Raw genomic sequence first — 6,003 nt, 5'->3', positions numbered from 1 at the left:
TTATTCCTGAAAGATAATCTTTCTATATTGATCTGATTATTTTTATCTTCAACACAAAAGTTAGACAGTTTCTATATCAATATGTACACTAACTAGATTTGTTCTCAGAATAAAAATTCAAGCCTCCTGATAACATAGGTGCGACTTATACATATTTTGAAACTTCACCTTTTTTTTTCACTTCCAAACATAAAGACCATACTAAGGAAACTTAGGAAAGTAATACTTTATTTCTAAATTTTTTTTTATTCACAAAATACCTCAAAATTCAGTCATTAACACTGATGTACAACATAAAATATTCCACAGAACAGATGGAAACAGAAAGGCAGATGGTTGGTACTTAAAAGCAATAGCAGCCAGGTGTGTTTGTGCACACCTGCAATCTCAGTGACCTGGGAGGCTGAGGCAGGAGGATCATAAGTTCAAGGTCAGTCTTAGCAATTTAGTGAGATCCTACACAACTTAGTGAGGCTCTCAAGAACTTCTTGAAATACTGTCTCAAAATAAAAAATGAAAAGGGCTGGGGATGTGGCACAGTGGTCAAGTACCCCTGGGTTAAATCCCCAGTACTCCAAATAAATAAATAAATAAATAAAAGCAATAATATTAAGTAGTTAAAAGTAGGTTGGACTAGGTAGGGTGGCACATGCCTATAATCCCAGTGGCTTACGAGGCTAAGGCAGGAGGATTGCAATTTCAAAGCCAGCCTCAGCAAAAGCATGGTGCTAAGCAACTCAGTGAGACCCTGTCTCTGAATAAAATACAAAAAATAGGGCTAGGAATGTGGCTCAGTGGTTGAATGTCTTTGAATTCAATCCTTGGCACCAAAAAAAAAAAAAAAAAAAAGGGTTTGATTGTTGCTTAGTTTCTTTAAATTTATTTTTTAAACAATAAATGACAGCAGAATGCATTGTTGCTTAGTTTTTTGTGCATTTAAAAGGACTGAGTGAAAGACAGGGCTTTGGCAACAAGATCGAGTCAAACTGGATGCTTCCTTTCTGACAGGATGGTCTGGATCTCATCTCTTCTTATCAACTTCCCCTTTTCAATTTAAATTCTTTATGTACTAATTTTCTGAGGTTGTATTCATTTTGTTTTTACTCCTGAGCAGAAAGAAATCTTTCTCTTTACCCTACTTCTTTCTTCTGAGCAAAGGTAAACTTCTCCAGGAGGAAGAAGGGATCTTGTGCTGGGCTTAGGATGGAGGAAGGGAGAAAAGGAGGAAAAGAGAGAGATTAATTAACTGAATGAGAATGGGGCAGAAGATAGAGGAGAGATAGAAGAGATGGGAGAGATAGATAGCAAGAAGAAAGGGGAAAACTCCAGGCTTCAAATCTTGCAAAATACTTTCCCAGGAGGTGCACGTGTGTCTTCAGAAAAGGTCATCAGGGGCTCCCTTCTCAGGTCTATGTCTCCCATCATCAAAATCCAAGTATTCTGAGAAGAAAATCCTGTGGATAGATTCAAGCATACAGTCACCACTGAGGTGGCTCCTCCCACTGTCTTACCTGGGGGGAAGACTAGGAGGAGGTACCATGCCGCAGTCTGGCTGGGCACAAATCACGAGCCACTGAAGCAGGAACAAACTTTATTTCTGAACTCCACCAGCACACTCCACACATGCTCCTGGGAACTCCCCTGAACGCCACGTGGCTCCTCCAGGAACCAGCAACCGGAAATCTCCCTCCTCCGGCACTTCCCCAACCAATGGGAACTCTCTGGGAATCCCCGGGAGAGCTCAATCAGAACTCAATGGGAACTCCGCCAGAACTCAAAATTCATCATCTTAATGGCTCACTAGCGTTACCTCTCAACCACTACTTCTGGCAAAAATGCCATGCGTCATCCTGACTCGGCTGTGGCCCTCAACAGTACCAGAGTGTTCCCTGGCTGCATCCACTCTTGGCACAGCAGCCTGCAATGAAAAATGATTGGGTGGGTATTTAGGAGACTTTCCATGGCCACAGGCTGGTCCCACCTGGCTGTCCAACTTACTTGGCCCTTGATGGGAGTGGTGGAAGCTTACCTCAGTTGAGTACCTCCCAGGAGGTTGTCCTAGGTGAGGCCTCAAATTGCTACTGTTTCTGATCTTCAGGGTTCTGCAGAGGGAACTGGAAGAAAGAAACTGAGGTAGTTCTCAGTCCTTAATTTAATTTTTAGAAACATTTTTTGAGACACTTGCCCCAAATCTTGAAATCAGAAATTCCTGTTGGCTCTAACTTCAAAATACACCTCCTTTTTATACATTTTCTATCATTTTAACCAACTAGTACTCTAGTCTGAGACATACCTTTTTATTTTGGGGTGGGGTGGGGGAGAGTATAGGTAGGTGATGAGTGTGAGGCCCTGAGTTCAATCCCTAGTAACATAAAAAAAAAGTTTTTATTTTCTTTTCTAAAATCTAGATTCCAAGTCCAAAATCATCAAAACATTAAAATGTCTTTTATTTGGGTTTCTTGGAATGACCATCATTGACAAAAATATTTGCTCTGATAATTTATAAAGGGAAAAATAATAGAAATATTCAGGTTTGGGGAATGTGGTTGTAGCTCAGTGGTAGAGCACTTGTCTAGCATGTGTGAGTCACTGGGTTCAAGCCTCAGCACCACATAAAAATAAGTAAATACAAAAAAGGCATATAAAAATGTTATCATCTTTTTTTTAAATAAATATTAAGGTTTGTTGACACTCTAAATTTTGAGAATTCAAGCATATTGTGACTGTTCTTTTGGTTATCAAACAGAATAACATAAAGAAACCTGACAAAATAAAAATTGGGTTTTCTGAGGTTAATTATAATAAGATGATTGTGTAGTTCTAAACTTAAAAAGATCCTCTTTTGTATAAACTGAAAAAATAAGTCAATACATTGATTTTAAAAAACAAAAATTCTTTATCAGTTGTCAATTAGTGACATTCATAATATACTTTAGGGATAAATTAAAGCCCCTGCATTAGTGCTCTCATTAAGGTTTTTTTTTTTTTTTTTTTTACATTGAGAACAGGTACTATTTTATTAAACGACCATATTAAAAAAATACCACAGTAGATACCTAAGTTCATCCTTCTAATAAGCCTCTTGATCTGGTCTTCCCTGTTACTAGCATCTCCACCTTCTGCAAATAGGTGGTCTTTTTTTTTTTTCATTCTACCTCTTGGAGAACATAACTTGAAAGGCCACACCAAGTTATTTGCCTCTTTGAAGTGTTTTCCATAGTGTAGATCTCATGAATCAGATCCTCCATGCAGATGATGCCATATTTACCAAGCAATCAAGCAATCAAAGCGTTATTTGTCAAGGCAACTTGTTTCTTACTGATTTTGCCATATCCACGCTTGTAGATTAGTTCATTCATTAACTTCAGATTTGGATACCCCCATGCAATATATGGTTCCACAATCCTCAGCATGCTAATTGAAGCCTTGTTGTGCTTAATGAAGGTGGCATTGAAGATCTGGTGAAGGAGAAGAATTTGCAACACCTTAATAACCTTTGCACCCATACCATTGATACCTCTGATCTTGTGAAAAACCAGCCTCTACCTCGGAGCAAAGCCTGTCCAAGGAAGGGACATGACCTTAGTCCTTGGAAAAACCCACGAGCACTCCTAAGCACATTCCCACCCTGCTAAAGTTGTTTATCTACAAATAACAGGAGAGATATGCTGCGCCAGGTGTCCCTGACTCAGTCAGGCTAGGTGGGGATCCATAGCAGCCCCCTAGCAGCCACCAATCAGCATGAGACAGGGAAATACCTGGGATGCCAGATGACCCTCCCAGTGGTTTATGGTGGTTGATAACAAGTTGGGAAACCATGTAGTTCAGCATGTACACCCCTCTTGGCTCAAACCAATCAGCTCAAATGAATACCCCTTTTGTACTGACCAATCACCCCTACCCAACTTGTTCCCGCCAGTGAATGTGCTAATCATGTTTTAGAGTTGTTATTTGATTTTCCCGCAGTGTGTGATGATTTGCTAAGGGATGCTATAATGTATGTGAAGTCCCTGCCCTCTCCAAAAAATGTATAAAAAATGCTGCAAACCCTGGGCTGGGGGCCTCTCAGCGTCACCAGTTGCTGTGTGTGTGCGCGGAGGACCGAGCTAGCTCGCAATAAACACCTCTTTGCTGCTTACATCGATCTTGGGTCTCTGGTGGTCTTTGAGGGTCCTGAATTCGAGCATAACACTTGATGACAAATGCCAATTTTGGTTCTGCAGGTACACAGAAGTTGCCATATTTTCTAGCCATTCTAATCTCCATTCTGTACATGTGCCTATAATCTTTGTGGCAATGCTTGGCTTTTTTTTTTTTTAATAGATAAGTTTCCTCCTTGACTTTTAAAACATCTTTTGGGAAAACTTCTTTCTTGGGTGATTTACCTTCAGCTCTGTGATGCCGCAGTCTGGCTGGGCACAAATAATCCAGCCGCCACGAAGCACTTGTAGGTTCAAAACAGCAACTCTTTATTGCCGAACTCCACGAGCACTCCAAGCACACTCCCCGGGAACTCTCCCAGCTCTCCACCAGGCTCCGCGCCCTCTCCCCCTCCGAACCCGTGAGAACTCAATGGGAACTCCAAAGTGGCAGGCGCCTGAGGCAGCAGGAACTACCCTATTCCAGGAGCCACACTATTGCTGGACAGCAGGGGTCCATATACAACTCAATACACAGCCTGTCCCAATCCAGCATCATCCAGTCACAGCAATTATAACTTAATTATCATCTTAATGGCTCGCTGGCATCACCTCTTAACCACTCCTTCTGGCGCCATCCTGACTCGGCTGTGGCTCTCAGCACTGTGAAATTCCTTCACTTTTCTTATTTATTTGTTCTTTCTAGAGATACATGACAGAAGAGTGTATTTTGACATATTATACATACATAGAAGTAAAACTTGTTCCAATTAGGACTCCATTATTGTGTTTACCTCAGATTCATTTTACTGTCTTTTCTATTCCCATCCCCACTGTCTTTATTCCCCTTTGTCTCGCTCAATGAACTTCTATTCTTCCTCTCCTCACCCTCCTTTGTTGTGGGTTAGCATCCTCATATTAGAGAGAACATTCTGCATGTGGTTTTTCGGTACTGACTTATTTCAGCTCAATTCACAACAGCTGAGCTATCAAACCAACCTAGACAGGTGTCCTACAACAGATGAATGGATAAAGAAAATGTGATACACACACACACACACACACACACACACACAATGGAATATTACCCAGCTATAAAAAAGCATTTGCTGGTAAATGGATGGAACTGGAGAATATCATGCTAAGTGAAATAAACCAGGCTTTCACTTTTTTTATATTTGTTTTAATTAGTTACACATGACAGTACAATGATCTTGACATATCATACATTTGAATCAGATGAGATATAATTTCTCATTTTTCTGAGTGTACAGGTTGCAGAATTACATTGGTCATGCAGTCATATATATACCTACAGCAATAATAATGTCTATTTTATTCTGCTGTCCTTCCCCTCCCCTCTCCTCCCATCACTTCTCTCTACCCAATCTAATGTGACCTACTTCTTCTTCTTTTTTTTTTTTCCCTCACATTGTCATACCTGAATTCTGTATCACTTTTTCTTTTTTTTTTTCAATTGGCAGAAGGGGGATTTATTGAACCAGCATGCTGGGGCTCCGTGCCCACTCAAGAAGGGAAAGCAGCCCAGAGCCCCGAGCAGGGGCTGAGCACTGCTTAAGTACACTTTTTGGGGAGGGCGGAGGGCTTTGCATACATCAGAACAAATCATCATTAGGCACGGGAAAATTGAACAACAACTCCTAAACCTGATTAGTTCATTCATTGGTGGGAACAGGTCAGGCTGGAGTGATAGGTCATTCCTAAGGAGGGGGTTACATTTAAACTGATTGGTCCAGGCCCTGCAATGCCTGCGTGCAACCACACAGACCCCTTCAGTTATTAAACAACCAGACAATCAGGGGAAATGTTTACTGGGCAGTTCTAAGCATTGTCTTAACAGCTA

The 6,003-nt window shown here is 40.9% G+C and overlaps 1 pseudogene; it reads right to left on the bottom strand.

Moving 5' to 3' along the window:
* Positions 1-1,868: 1,868 nt before the first annotated feature.
* Positions 1,869-6,003, bottom strand: part of LOC107143701 — a 6,165-nt pseudogene continuing 2,030 nt past the window's right edge.

Source organism: Marmota marmota, unplaced genomic scaffold (genome assembly GCF_001458135.2).
Source record: "Marmota marmota marmota unplaced genomic scaffold, marMar, whole genome shotgun sequence".
Taxonomy (NCBI): domain Eukaryota; kingdom Metazoa; phylum Chordata; class Mammalia; order Rodentia; family Sciuridae; genus Marmota; species Marmota marmota.
Note: the sequence above shows the minus strand (reverse complement) of the source record. Positions and strands in the feature narration are given on the sequence as shown.